The sequence below is a fragment of the Pogona vitticeps genome, chromosome 4 (genome assembly GCF_051106095.1).
Source record: "Pogona vitticeps strain Pit_001003342236 chromosome 4, PviZW2.1, whole genome shotgun sequence".
In the NCBI taxonomy this organism is placed as follows: Eukaryota; Metazoa; Chordata; class Lepidosauria; order Squamata; family Agamidae; genus Pogona; species Pogona vitticeps.
In genome coordinates, this window is record NC_135786.1 from 107,735,534 (window position 1) to 107,751,569 (window position 16,036).

Here is a 16,036-nt window from a genome sequence, read left to right on the forward strand (position 1 = left end):
GTTATCATTCTTCTACCCCTTGTTTATTTATAACAACATAAAAAAATAAAAATAACTCAACAGGGCTATATTCTCTAATATTCTGCTGGATTTTAGCAGACAGATGAAACAGAATTCAATATGACACTGTGCAGACGAAAGGTTGTCACTGTGGCCAGCTCAAGGATCATGCTGATTAAAACTCATTCATGTACAAACTTCTCTCTGTCTTGAGAGACATGAATTTAGAAAATACTGCATTGTGTGCATGCATAGACATTAATGCACATAATTGCATAACGTCACATTGAATACTCCACTCTCTCTGTGAGCACTTGCAATTTAAAAGTCCTCCATAGATATATGTGTGTATGTCTGCACACATGCACACACACCCATACCAATTATATACTAATTACAGGGACTAACAACATCTCAGTATACTGGCCATATTGATGGTAAAGCATACATTTTACTTTTCCTATGATACATAGCTCAGTGGTTTAGGTATCTGGCTGTGGAGCCAGAAATTGGGAGTCTGATTTCCCACTGTTCCTCCTGGGAGAAAAGCCAGCCTGTGTAGCCTTGGGTAAGTTGCACAGTTCCAGGGTTTTCCAAGAAAAAGGAAATAGTAAACCATTGTGTGTATTGTGTTCCTGGAAAATTCAGAAAGGGGTTGCCAGAAGTCAAAATTAACTTGACAGCACAAGATTATTGTTATGCTACATTAAACATTCATAATGAGCTCAAATTGTATTCCTGCATGACTTACCATGCTTTTAACTTTCACTTGACCAGGGGAAGGCTGAAAATCCTTCCTTCTCTGTGACTGATTTCTCCAAGTGAATGGTGATATGTCTGGAGAGGAGACCTTCCTGCTCTTGTGCAGATACTTCATGTGAGCAAGAACCTGCTCCTGTGGAGAGTGTGTACCTATGAGAGTCTCCCTTGTACTCTTCACAGGGAAAGAGGCAAGATGCTAAGTGCTCCCCTACTTGTGTGATGGATTATTAGAGCAAATAAAATACCACCTGAAGGGGGCTCAATTTGTAAAAAACAAAACAAAAAAAACCTGACATTTTTCTGTTTTAGAATTTCAGTAGATTTACCAGATGAAAATATAAGTATCTTGTGAATTCATATACTCGTACCTGTTGGGCTGTCTCCCAGAATTCCTGTGCTGGTATGGCCAGCACCCTCTCTGTAATCTTTTCAACTTCTCTCATAGATAGGAGATAAGAGCAGCAGGGTGGGGGGTGGATGGGGCTGAAGGGCTGGATTTGGGAAGATTAAAAGGCCTCCCAGATAAAACAGTTGCGTGATAAAAATTTGTTCAGCAAATGGAATTAGACGAGTCGCTAAATGGAACAAATGAGTCATAAATAAACAAATTGCCTAGTAGACTGCCATTAGGTAAAATAAAAATTCTAATGCAGTATGTCCATCATTGGTTTGAACGTTTAACATCAGATCCTCTAGACCTCCAAACCTTTCACACAGAGGACCACATAATATATTTGCGATATTTTCAAGGGTGGAAGGAACGTGTGTGCCTGCACTCCTGGGCACCCGCACGAACTCATGGACTCCCGCCCACCCAAAAGCACTCCTGCCCACCTGCATACCTGCATGCACTACCACCCACCCACCCGCATGCACGCACACATGCACTCCCGCCCACCCACCTTGTGCGCCCATCTGCCCACCCTCCCGCCCATGTGCACACACAGATGGGCTGGATAAAAAGGCCAGGTGGCTGGATGTGGCCCGTGGGCTGTACTTTGGAGACCCCTACTCTAGACCTAGAGTTCCTTCAGTTCCTTTCTTTTCCTTTCCAAATCCCACCCTGGTCCTGTTATTCATTTGAATGAGATAAAGTCGCAATGATTCTCATTCTTCAATTAATTCAGGTAGATGGAAGACAATTATGGAAGTCCTAGCTGCTTGGTAATTTTTCAAAGTGATTTATGTTCCACAGAACCCATGAAGTTGAATTCTCAAAGAACAATGGACAGATTTGCCCCAAGAGTGTTCTGTCTTTTAGTGCAGCTTATTGGAGAGAATTATATTTATTTGTATTATTATTGTTCAAAACTACCAGGCACATTCAATCAAAATTATAAAAAGATGATGATGATGATGATGATGATGATGATGATGATGATGATGATGATGATGATGATGATGATGATGATGATGATGATGATGATGATGATGACTGGTGTTATACAACAGATACAAGTTTTAACCCAAAACCTAAGTATCTGTTAAATATCAGTGTAGTATGTATACAAAATTTTGCCAGTTTTTATAGCTCTGACGATGTTATTTATGAGATCTGCAACTACTTATAATACTGTGTGAAATTTCTTGATATTGTTCCCAAAGCCCCGATGACTATGGGACTGGAGTGTGTTTCATCCACAAGCGAGATGTTTTGATTGCCACGTCTCTGTACTTCGTTAGTTTTTCCAGTTCTTTATTTTCAGCTCGGGCATCCCCTGGGATTGAAACATCAATGATCCAGACATTTCGTTATTCTATTATTACTATGTCTGGTGTGTTCTGTTCAAGTTTTGATCTGGAAATCCCACAAGATCTTGACATCGTCATTTTCTGACACTTTCTCTATCTGATGTTCCCATGGGTTTTTGGAGGCTAGCAAGTAATATTTTTTTGCATCATGACCTAATTTTGCCACTCTGTTATGTCTTTTGAAAACTGTTTGTGCAATCTCTGGACATTCACAGATGAGGTGTGATAGTGTTTTATCCTTTTCTTTGAAGAGTCGACATTTGCTGTTAGCACCAATTCCTTGAATTTTAACTTTCATCATGGTTTGGAGTGATTGTTCTTGTGCAGCAAAAATCAGGCCTTCGGTTTCTCTATTAACAATCCCCAGTTTTAGCCTTGCCTATGTTGAATTATTATCATGCTTTCCATCAATATTTCTCAGGTGTTGTTCATGTAGTGGTTTATTTTCCCAACTGTTTTATTTGCAAATTGTTTCTTATATTGAGCCTTTGTTTCTGTTGTTTTCAAAATATTCTCTTTTTATTTTTCTCTACTAATATAATCAGGCTTCTTTTTTCCCCCTTCTGCTACCTGCCGTATTTGCAGTAATCTACATCCTCCAGTTTTTCATGGTAAATATAATATGTCCACATCACTTTTTGAATGTAGCACATGATGCTTGTTCATTAGTTTCTGTGTTTTTCAGTCCCTTTTTTTCTAGTTCATTTTGGATCCAATCTATTATTCCAGTTTGATATCTAATTATTGGAACTGCCCGTGTGTTTATGGCTTTGATTGTATTTCCACCATTTAATTTTGATTTTAAGATTTTTTTTTACAGTCTTTTGATACATTGTCTTTCTGTCAGTTCTTTAACTTTTGAGAGCAGGATGTTATCCGCTTCTAGTATTTCAAGGGATGATGATAATGATGAACATAAATGGTCTTTCTCATACCTTTAGGACACATGTGCTAAACAATGGCTGATGGGCTGGTTGCTATCCTGAAACAATTTTATTTGATTCCTGGGGATTGGTGTGAGATTGGGGTGAATGAGCAGAAACTTTCAGACTTTAATGAGACATCTCTCATTGGACTTTGCAGGTAGCCATGTAGTTGTACCTGAGCAGTGCTTTTCTGAGAGATACCTGATTTTGGGGGTGGGTGTGTGGGTGTAATCAGACTTCTAAATTAAGGCCATATTTACTTTCAAAGCTCACTGGAATGCAGGCAACAGAGATGGACAAAAAAACCTTTGCCTTTCAGTGCTTAAGGAAGCTCTGTTTCTATTTATGGGCTGTTTCATGTAGTTCCACCCTAAAATAACTAGAAAGCAAATAATCAATCAATCAATCTCTGCCCATGAGATAAATGCTTAACAAGGACATTCATTATTTACTACATTCATTATATTTGGATCTTGTTCTTTCAAGTAATGCAGAGAGGTATTTGTTTTATCCTCACAACACTTTTGCATAAATAGGTTACTTTTACAGACTGTAATTGGTCCAAGATCACCCACAGAGATGCACAGCTATGTGGGAAATTGAACCCCCTTCTCTATGTTCTCAGATCATTGGTCTCTTTCTGTAGTCTCAAACCCTCACCAGTGCATTTGGTGAGGACATGAAAGAGGGACTCCTCCGTTTCCGCTCCCAAACGATGGAACTTCCCCCAGGCTGGCCCCTATTTGCTGTCTTTCTGCTGGCAGACCTTTCTCTTCTGATAGAGCTTTTACTAGTAACTATGAAGCTTTTTTTTTTTTAAAGTAGGTTGGAATGTCTTTTTATTTTCATAATGTATTTGTAAAATGTTTTTAAAAATTGTTTTAAGATGCTTTCAATATTATGCACACTTAATCGTTTTTAACAATATATAGTTTATTGTATTTTTAGCTTTTAAGTTGTCTTTTTTAATGTTGTAAGCCACTTTGGCTTCTTCTTCAGGAGGAAAGTGGAGTATCATTAAAAACATGAAAGGAAATTAAATATGCCCAAAGCTAATATTCTGTCTGTTACACATGGACTCTCATGAATGGGGCTAAGGAGAGTTGTGAACAATTGGGCAACTAGGCGAGATCAAAAGCAACATAATTCTCCTAGGCAACTCACCTCAATATACAACCTTTTTGAGTGGCCTGCTCACTACTGAGGTGCCTCCCCTTCAGCTTGTCAGGGAACAGAATAAATATCTTGCCTTCCTCTTTGGTAATCAACATCAATATTTAAAACGCCAAATTGTCTATTTGTATGCCTCTCCTTCTTAATTCTGGTAAATGAGGGAGGTATGTCCTATGTACAGTAGGCTAAAGTAATTGTCAATGGTCTTATAAGATATTCCATTGCCCAGCCAGCCCCGAATAGCAAAGCGACATACAGGAAGTGGATATAAAACAGGACCACACTTAATTGAACTCAGGAAAAAGGTTAATCCCTTTTCAAAAGGGGGGGCAATAGCAGTGCAGAAGCATGATCTGTTTCTGGGGCTGGCCTTGCCTCAGGCCACACCTTCTCATGGTGAGTTCCCACAATCACAGCTTATCCCCTGAACGTAGGCCACCTGATGCTCCTGACTCTAGGTGTTCTGCCTCCTGGTGTGGAACTGGCTTGTCTACCTCCCAGCATATAAACTTTGTGGTCTTCAACCCTGTTGGGTGCCCCTTGTAACTTACCTAAAAAAACCCATGCCTTCGACACTACCCACCATGTCATAGGGGTTACAGGTATGCCCCATGCCCCCCACACAGACTGAAAATTTCACTCTTCAGGCCCCCATGGAGGTTGTCAGAAAAATGTGCAGTACTTCATCCAATAGGTGCACACTGCCAGCATGGTACAAACTAGGGCATTCAACCCATCTGTATCTGTTATAACAGAATCCAGACCTGCAAATATTGCTCTGCTGATCTCATGTTTGACTCCTCGCTGTGCCTTATCAATGCATCTAGGGTCACAGTTGGCTCTCCATATTATCTGTAACAGCATAGCTGACCACACCAAACACATTCTTGGATATTTGGCCACTGAGTCCTGCAGGTTCACAGGAAGGGACTTACTTGCCCATCTTTTGGGTCAAGTCATTTTCCACCCAGGTGGACAATCACTATGTCAAAAGATAAGTCAACACAATCATGGTTAACCAGGTTCATAAAAACGTCCTATAACAGGTATTTCCAGCATGGCCCACACCAGTTCGTGTCAACTAACTTCTCCTTGGACAGACTACTAGATAGTTGCACGGGGGTGGTGTTCTATGCTTAAACTGGCTGCTTGCCCTTCTTACCCCCAACTGCCTTTTTTCGGCCCTATAGTGCCCACTGACACAACACCTTATGTACTTGTTCCAAACTGAACCAAAACCTTAAAGTACTTCTATACTTATTCAAAATTCCCCCCTTTCTTTTTTTGCTTGTATTGTACCCCACGCCTCAAGATCCATTCACATTAATTAGTATAATGCTCCCCACTCATCCTTGTTTCCCTTTCCTAAATGTTTTAATTATGTTTTATTATTATTATTATCATATTCTTATATTTTGTTCCACTTCTTTGATTGATTGATTGATTGATTGATTGATTGATTGATTGATTGATTGATTATTTTCAGATGAGTGGCAAGGGCATTGCTCAGGGCCTCTGGCCCAGAGGCCCCAAAGGCAACTGTTGCACCCCTGCTTTATCCCCTTCACTATCTCACCTGATTTCTCTCTCCCCCCTCTTAGTAATTAAGGGTATTCCCCATTTTTTAGACCTCTTCAACCCCCCTTTAATTAATAGGGTGGCTTGTCCAAAAAGAACCCCTGGCCACTTGCTCCCAAGTCCTTCCACTTCACCACGAGATGACAAGGCAAAAGTGAAACTGCCTCAGGTGCCTCGCAGCACCTTTTCCGATGGTTTTCCGAGGAGTAGAGGCTGAAGCAGAGGTAAGCTCCTCTTTTAAAGGTAAGCTTTGGCTTGCCCCTACCAGCCACCCTAACTTTGCCTGTGCACCACCCCTCTTGGTGGCTAGGCAAAGCAGCCATGGTTGTGGAAGGATCCTATTCTGCATTTGTTTTAAATACAGGTAATTTAATTTGGGGATCAAATGTGAGATTTGGGAAGGGGATTGGCCAAGCTTTTTTCTGAAATTAGGGGGAAAAAGGCAACCTTCTTGTTCCTTGATAAATATGTTTTGCTCCAAGGCCAGCACTCAGGCTAGGAAGAACAGTGAGTGCACTATAGTATGTGGCAAATTCACAGCATATGGAAGCATGCTTCCACCTCCATAGTGCTAAAAACCAACGTGGATAACACACCCACCCACAGACAGCTCAGCTCTTGCTTGTCATGAACAGGCACTGTGGAATGAGTCACTGGTGTTCCCTTTTGGTAAATCTTTAAAAAGCTGTTGCTAATGTGGATAAGGAACATTTTTTTTTTTGGCCTTGAAACAATTCCAGATTTAGCATTCGTTCAGGGATGTTCCAAAAACCCCAGAAAAAAATTGTCACGTATTCTTCACACAATAAAATTGTAGGTGTTACAGTGCTATAAATAAGGTGAGCTATTATGTTGTTTCAGAAAGGATCCCCCTCTCATTTTCAAGTAAGGCAAAGATAGAAATAAAATTTCAGATTTTAAAGACGCTGATTATTTTGAAACAGTGCCTTTTTGACCTGAATATCCATTTGATGTATGAGTGATAAGATGAATTCCTCTATCCTGTATGTGTTGTGGAACTGTACACTTTACCTGGGAGTAAACCATACCAAAGATTTGCAGGACTTGTTTCTGAGTAAACATTATTAATTGTACCTTGTTACAGTGATAGACAAGAATGGACACTTGGAGAGACTTTGATTTTGGATCAGTTGTGGGCACTACCTTTCTCGGACAAACTAATACATAAAAATACCTTTTTGGGTTATTTACCAATCTTTTTCCATATCAGATACATAAGACTTATCACGTATAAATTGCCTGCACAACATTAAGTGTTTTATGTCTACATGTAGGCAACTCTGGAATAAAAGTGCTCCAAACAATGGCCCTATTCAGGCATTATTACTTACATATACTAACCACATGAATGGGGAAATAATCCTTCCTTACTCTGCTCTGCTCTCTCTCCAGTTTTGTTGCCCTGAATACATAGATGCTAGCATGGCTGAAGAGGAGAGCCTTCACCATCCTTCGGGATCTTGATGTGAAGTGAAGCCTGAAAAATCTGTCTCCACATGTGCAGGGCATCTTGGAATTGCAGAGCCGGAAGGGACCCCATGAAGTCCAGCTCTCATCAAGTCTGCCCCTGCCAAGGAGGCACAGTGGGGAATGGACCTCTCAACCAGATGCCTAACCCACTGAGATGTCACAGGGGACTAGAGCATTACCCAAATATTAATGCCTGCAAAGAGCTAATGTTGAAGACCTGTTCTTCATACAACTGGGACTAACCATGAGAGAGTATTCATTCCTGTCTGTCTGTCTGTCTGTCTGTCTGTCTGTCTGTCTGTCTGTCTGTCTTTGTTTGTTTGTTTGTTTGTTTGTTTATTTATTTATTTATTTATTTATTTATTTATTTATTTATTTATTTATTTATTTATTTTCATTTCTCTACCACTGCATTAGTGTTGCCACTTTCTGGATAGCTATTTTTGGGGAGACACATTCCAACATCCAGTAGTGGATGAAGCCAAAGATAAAAGGGTGGGATCAAAAACACCAGCATATTTTATCTTAAACTAAGCCTTTCAGAGAAAAAAAACTCAGCCTAACTGAAGCACTAGAATGGGGAACAGAAAAAGCTGGGAAGTCAACCAAGAATTGTATTATGTAACAGAAGATTGATGGGGATTCCAGTCTAGCTGGATTCAGCCTCAGGACACAGGTTCCCTATCCCTGTTCAAGGATGGTAGGGACCATTCCAAGCCACGAAACATAGCAAAAAGTAGCTGTCTTGGTCTGAAAAGGGCAATTCTGCAGATAAAGCCCACACAGTCCCATTCCTGAACAGATTTATGTGGATGGAGAAAGGGATCCACATCTGTAGACATTGTCTTCCTGTTGCATGTGGAAAAGACCTTCTTTGATGACAATGCTTTGAAACTCTAACTAGCATGACAAATGGTCCTGGATTCTGGGAGTTATAGTCCAAAAGTACCTGGAGGTCTAGGCTTGGAAGCTTCTGGTCTGAACTGATACATTTTTTCATACAATATTTTTAGAGCTGCAAAGATTGCTTCATAAGAACATCTCAAAGTCACTTTTTGTTCACCATTCAAGAAAAAAGCTGGTTTGAGGAAGCTGAACCCCAGCATGTGACCGGCCTTCAGAAACATACATACTATATTTCCTAAAGGATGTAGTTTTCTGGATGCCTTATACAGGTCATGGGTATGAGAGAATATCTCCATGAGTACAAGGACAGTCCATTGATAAGGACAAGTTAATCCAAGAATAGCAGTTAACCAGTTCTGTGTACGTTGTATGTAGCTGATCTTTTAAAGGAATGGGCAAGGACCTCTGTATTTTTCTTTTGCATCTGTTTTCATCTAGCTAGGATATCAGTGTGTCACTTGTATTTTGGAGGGGTAGGAAAGTGCATCTGGGTGACCAGTGTGATGAGAACAGGGTGCGAATGTGAAAGTTCTTGCTTTTGTGTTCTTCCCAGCGAAATATTTTTACAAAGTCTTCTGCATGTGCAGATTTAATCACTAGATCAACATGTGCCTCCTTGACAGGGGCTGGACCCGATGATCCTAAGGGTCCCTTCTAGCTCTGCAGTTCTAAGATTATCATTATAATTAAGTGATTTTTTTAAAAAATTATACTGGAGTCCTAGGGATCTTGTTTGAGCTTGAAAATTACAATCCTGTTCCAGATCTGTGTGGCTAGTTTTTCATACAGTCCTTCTAAATAAAACTTAATACATTCTCCTTCCTCAAAATACGTACATCAACATTTGACAGAATATGAATGAACATATTAAATAAATGCTTTTTTTAGTAAATAGCAGTCACATTAATATTACTTCCATCTCACACCTGTCTCTTCTTTACAACTTCTTTCTTGGCAAGGAGACTGTGAGTCAAGTTCCAAGAGTAATGCAGTAAAAACAACAACAATCCAATACCCTGTAGTCACCTGTGCTTTGCAATGGTTTGTTTTTGGAATTATAGGCCAGGAAGGGCCCTTGAAGGTCATTTAGTTGGTGCAAGATTTGTCAGGCAAGATGTTCCTAAAGCATCCCTGACAGATGGATATCTAATATCTGGTTAAACATCCACAGCTTTAGAGAACTCCAGTCTCTCAAAAAACAGCAGTTACCTTAAGGATATCTTGCATAACATGTACTTGAAATCTGCTTCCATGGTACTGGCATGTGTTGTTTCCAGTCATAGGTGGCTCATGACCCCATATTTTGGGGGTAAGGCACACATGCCTCGTCCCAGTCCACAAATGCCTTAGGGTCTAGTCCTGCCTTTTGGCAACACAATGGCCAGCTTATAACAAGCGACTCTCCCCACAAAAACTGAAAATAAGCTGACATTTCATAAGCTTCTGCCTCTAGCCCATCTCTTCTTGTGGCACCTGAGTACAGGCTGGCCTTTTATGCCCAAAGCAGATTTAAACCAACCATAGTCTCAGATTGCTCAGAGAATTTGATTGTGGAGCACCAAAGCTATATAACTACTAGTGCCATTTAGGAAGGATAGTGTTAGGTGTACCTTTTCCCTAATGTGTGGCTTGAACCTTTGACTACACCCACCAAAGCACCATTGGCCATAGAGGGTGGGACCAATGGGAGCTTTAAGCCAAAAGGGCCAAAGCTACCCCCTCATGTATCTGTATCTATGTTCTAATCTTTCTGCTTCTGCGCTACTTCTTCCTTTCACTTCTTTGTACTCTGCAGTTCTGTATTAAGCCTGCATGCTTTCAATGCAGCAATACTCTAATTGAATCAGCTCACTTGTGCAAAATGTAAAACATCTAATGAAATTTAATAAATCTAGTAAAAGACAGATAAGGTTCACAATCTTGATTTCCAGATGCCAACCCCCGAACTTTTTGTGTCTATGATCATCCAAAATGGAAAATCTGTTACGTTTGGAAACTTGAAATGATTTATTACAGGGTGGTTCTGTGTAGTTGCAATACACCAAACTGCTCTTAAATATGCTACTGCAGAACAGATGTGGGTTACAGATGCAGAAGATTGTATTCCAGCATGAAAAACATCTAAAGCAAACAAGTCCTTAATAGAAGGAAAATCTACTCTTGTGATATGAAGTCACCTGACCTTAAAAGGTGGGAGAAAGTGCCATTAACAACACAAATGGCATACTTAAACCAGAGTGAACAAGAATCAACACAGTTGACTAATGGGCATGCCTTACCACAGAGGTGGAGGGGACGGATGGCTAATTCAAGTAATCTACTTTTTCATTATAACCACCAATGTACTATTCAATTGCAACCTGTCAAAGCTGCATAATAGGCCAGTGGTCAAACATTAGTTTGCTGTATTAAACTGTTTTGGTGTCTCCCTGCTGCCAGAGCAATTAATTGACATGACATATTACTGTCTCTGTTTGATCAGATGTCTGATTAAGCAGGTGCTAGTGGCCTCCCAGACTTGCTAACTTCAAGTGTTGTGGTTACATTTAAAATAGAAACCACAGTTTCCTTCACATAGGCTCTGCCTGAAGGGTAACCATACATAGAATAGCACAATGCCTCTGCTCTGAACCCACGATTGAGTAGCACCACCTGCTTGTCTCAAGTGGCCTTGCACTGTCTGTGAAGCAGAGGTGGGCAAACAGTGGACCTCAAGGCTGTTTGGTCTCTTCAACCTCTGAGAGCTCTCCGATGTCCCCCTGCACTGTCAAAATGGCCAAAGAAACATCCATTTCTCCTGCTGGGAGCCACCAAGAGTGATGATTTATAAGAAAAAGAAGATGCAAAGTGGGAAGTTTTCCAGAACACTGGTTTTTATCTTCCCGAGTTAAAAATGGTACTGGTGTGTACCCATGATAAATCTTGGGGACAGAAAATTGGCCCCCAGAATACGCCAACCTCTGCAATAAGGGGAAGTCTAAGTGCTTAGATCTCTATGTGTGGAGTATGTCTCTTCTCAGAAAAAGGGCAAATGCCTATTCTGTTCAAGGTTTCTCTTTAATATGGCCCATGTGTGAAGGGAGTGATACATGGTTATATGTTTATTTATTTATTTTATTTAATTTATATGCCGCCCACTCTACCTAAAGGTCTACTGTTTACTTCTTTCTCTCTCTGTGAGTGTATGTTTTGAGTTTCCTTTCGTATAGTCAGGGTTACCATTGGCTCAACATTCTTCACACATTATTGTAGTGGCTATAGCTTGGGTCATATTTTTACCCTTTCATTGCTGGTGATGTGTTTGTTTGACTGAGATAACTGGTTTTATTGGAAGTTGAACCCCAGCACCTGGAACACAAAGTAATGAGATGAAGAGTTTGACAGACCAATAATCCAGGGGGACCCAAGCATTTTCAACCACTCATTGTTTCTAAGTAACTATTTGCTGATACAGTATGTAGATGGCTATCCTCAGGCCTGCTTTCCTTTGATGTGTGGCAGCTCTCCTGGTTTGCTAGAAGAAGGCATCCATGCACATGGTCTCCCAAATAGCTGCTAGAACGCTTGCATGCAAGGAAGCCAGTTCTAGGATCTTTTGCAACTAATAGGATTCTTTTATTCTGAAGAATTTTGATGTTTTTCTGTGGTGTTACAAGAAGGCTTTTAAGGCTTCTAAAGGCTAATAAAATCATGATTTTTTTTTTATTTTTAAATGATGCACTCTAGAGATGTATTCTCTACTTTTTGGGGCTATGTGTTCCTGTTGTTTAAGAATGTAACTTAAAACATTCTTTTTCCCATTTGTATTTGATTCATACATTCTGAAGTTTTAATACCTCCATCTTTTCAAAAGCTGCAAGAATGGATTTTAATTATTTAACGCCTACTGTTCTTTCCTCACAACTTTTGTCTTCAATATATTTTGGTTTTGCTATTTTTGAATTATGGAACTTAGAAGCAATGTAGTAAAAATAAAGCTTAGTAAATACAAGTTTGAGAGTTACTGGAATGAGTGCAACAAGGAAAATACTTGTACTTAAGATACCCAGATGAATCTTGAAATGCTTGTCTCTGATTGTTTTTCATTCTGGTATTAACCCTTTACTGGGATATTGTTAGATATGACAAATCTAGAAAACTCTTGTCAGCCATAAACAATATATAAGTATCTGTGATTTACCTTGTAGGTCTGCCTTTAGGTTGGCTTGTCAGAGAGATCATACAGAATGCCTCCTAATGAGACTCATTGAGATGGCAATTCTCTCTATATTATAGTTTGAGGAGCTCACATGACTATGTGCTTCTTCATGCCCCCAAATCACCACTACATAGAAATGTGACATATCAGGCAGAAGGCTATGTTGGATTCTTCTTTACTTCTGTGTAAGGCAACAGTGGTGGTGGTATGGTATGGTGTAGCATGGAGCCATATGACTGCTATTCCCCTGAACTGTAGACTGAGAAGACATGGCCATGTACAGTTTCATCACTTCAACAAAAACGATGACCCAATTCCTAGGCCAGTTATATATGTGGGCTGAGAAGACATATTGGCTTTTATGATGTTATTCATCACATCACTGTGTGATACACGTAGTTAATGGCTGCTAACTCAGATAGCTTTAAAAACAGATAGGATAAATTAACAGAGCTTTGGGTACATCAGTGGCTGTTGTTGTGATAGCTATTCATATATCACCTTCACTGTCAGAGGCCTGATATATAGGTATATGACATATATGTTGCTGGGGAACAGAAGGGGCACAATTGGCATTCATGTCCTGTTGGTGGGCTTGCAATAGTTACAGTTGTTGACCATTGTGTGGAAAAACATGTTGGTGTGATCTATACAGCTCTTCTTGTATTTTTATGAACAAGCATGGGTACATACGCAAACACAAACCCATCTTCTTGTGTTAGATGAACAACAGTACGCAAGTAGTATTAATAGAATTCACCCCCTTTTTACCAATTGCAAATAAACCATAGCCCTGTTCAGGCATTATTCAAGCCAGCAATATGAACATGCAGGGGGCGGGGGCTCTAGCTTTGCCTTCTTCACACTGTCAGTGCCCAGTCTGAAGAGAGGGCAGCAAGAATCAGCAAGAATCCAGCTCTGCAGTTCTAACATTATGGTGATTATTATTGTATAACCCAAATGCTCCATGGCTCTTGCTCACAGATGGAGCAACAGCATGTGAGCAGAAACCTCTGCTGATCAGAGTGGATATTGAAAGCATAGAGGATGTCATGATGGGGGTGGGTAGGTGAGTGGATATATTCATTTCCTTAGAAGCATGTTCACCATGTCAGCTTGAATAATGGGTAGGGCTCTGCAGAGTCCTTGAATGGGATATTGGCCTATGGTGTCAATGGCATTGTTGCTGGTGTTCTGGGACACAATAATTTTTTGCAAATATTGACACTTAGCTTACATCAGCCTATATGCTACTGGATGACTGATGTATTTGTCTAGCAAGGTGTTTTCTTCATGCTGCATTGAAGCTCTTTGTCAGGTAGTCTATTACTCAAATGTAAAGAAATGAATCAGCTAAAGTTGATATTATTCCTTGGGAATGAAAAGCATGTGGAACTGGTTATTAATTGGGAGCTACAGGTCAGGTCATAATTTTAAGGTCTAGAACAAAAGAGGTAGTCAAGGCACAAACCCTTCATAAACCCGAACATTTCATCATGACTCTCATACTGGGCAGGAGGATGGCAACTTGATGCATTATTGTTTTTTTTCCCCCCTGAACTCTTACTCCCTCTTACGTACATTTTTTGTATTTACAGAGTTGTAGAGACATTAATATACATCTTTTCACATAGATTAAAAGAGTATCAAAGAAATGAACAGTAAGTCTCCTGTGTGTGACAAAAATCTCCCATTCTCAGCCCACATCACCCCATTTCATGCAAAGAAATCCAGTAATTGTTGTACATGTGTTTGTACAGAGAAGATTACCAGTTAGGGCATAATTAAGTGGCTGAGTAATCATAGCTCTGACAAAGTAACCCACATCTCTAATGCTAATTTTTTAAATGCACCACATTGCTTTCAATCACTTTTTATTTTGGTTGCGCACATACTTTCTCCCACTGGTTCTCAAAGGTTAATTTGCCACAATATGTTTTAGTGCTCTGTAAAAGAGAGGTATGAATGCTGCAAGGATTTAATTTAAATGTTCAAAGGTCCCAAACATCTATGCAGAGGAAAAGCTGACCACTGAGGGTCCATTTAGATGTGAAGAGGAATGACCAGTCCCTGTAATTAACCCCTTTCCCTTCACCCCATGGAATGGAGACATGCTTCAATCATCAGTTATGCAAATTAAAACTGTGTTTAGCTTCCTGTGGCCAAACACTAAATAAAGCATCTACATGTAAGAAAAGAAGGTGAAGACATTTGTGTCCCATGAAGTCTTTCACCACTTGAGTAATGCCTCTTCTCAACTCTGTTGAGCATACTGCTTAGTTTGTCTCAGTGTCTCTGTCTGATTCACTGTTCTGCATGTTTTTCTCATCAGATCTGGTGTCAGGAGGACTGGGTCATTTGAAGGAGTCTACAATGAGCCACAGCAGTGGTGTATATCAGGATTCAAGATTGTAGGATCAGTCAGAACCAAAGGACAAAGCAAACCAAACCAAAAGACAAACCAAAGGACTGAGAGATAAGCCAAATATCAGGTCTAAAGAATAACTATAGTGGCAGAAAAATGAAAATGAAGTTCTGGAAGATCATGTTGTTCAAGCAAGGCAGAAGATTTTTATAATACTTCTGCCTGGAAGGATCCAGTGGCCAGCTGGATAGGTGGAGTTAGTCTGAGGGCTGAAGAGACTATGTTATGGAAAGGTACCCATAAGGTGTTCAGCAGCTTGACCATTCTAGGGAACTGTAAATAGTTGCTGAAGCTCCTGACATTTAGTTCATATCATTCAGCCACATCTCTTTGTCACCTGCATGGTTGGATCATTGAATCAACTTTGGGTGTGACCAGATGGTGATTTAGCTTACTTTTTGGACCACTACGACATAGTCTGGTTTAATCTATTTTTTGGTAACCAGACAATGTGCAGGGAATTTTGAATGAGCTTTGGGCCCATTTTGAATCTCTTTGGTCCCGTGTCACAGTTGTTTTTTGGAGCTGAGCTGGAATGATAGGGACTGGATCATGTGTGCGTGGAAGGGTCACTATAAAGGAGATAATACCCAGTGAAGCAACACTTTCCAGAATGATCCAGTGCAATCATATATCACCCTCCTTGTATCAGATACAAAGATGCAGCAGAGTTACCTGATCTTGCTGGAGGCTGTCAGTTGTGCCTCTGCTTGAGCCACAGCTGTGCAGTTCTTCCAGTTTGGAGGCACACTCATGACAGGCCATTTGTATCCTTTTACAGGGTTTAATTACCTCTGTTAGGATGTATTAACTCAGATAGTGCCA

The 16,036-nt window shown here is 40.2% G+C and overlaps 1 long non-coding RNA gene across 1 annotated transcript in view; it reads left to right on the top strand.

The window, feature by feature from the left end:
* The window catches only part of LOC144588842 (uncharacterized), a 54,279-nt gene extending 46,526 nt beyond the window's left edge, over positions 1–7,753 (top strand). Inside the window, exon 2 of the long non-coding RNA XR_013544576.1 lies at positions 7,605–7,753. This is a non-coding gene — a long non-coding RNA (uncharacterized LOC144588842). The remainder of the gene's footprint in view (positions 1–7,604) is intronic.
* Positions 7,754–16,036: the final 8,283 nt, after the last annotated feature.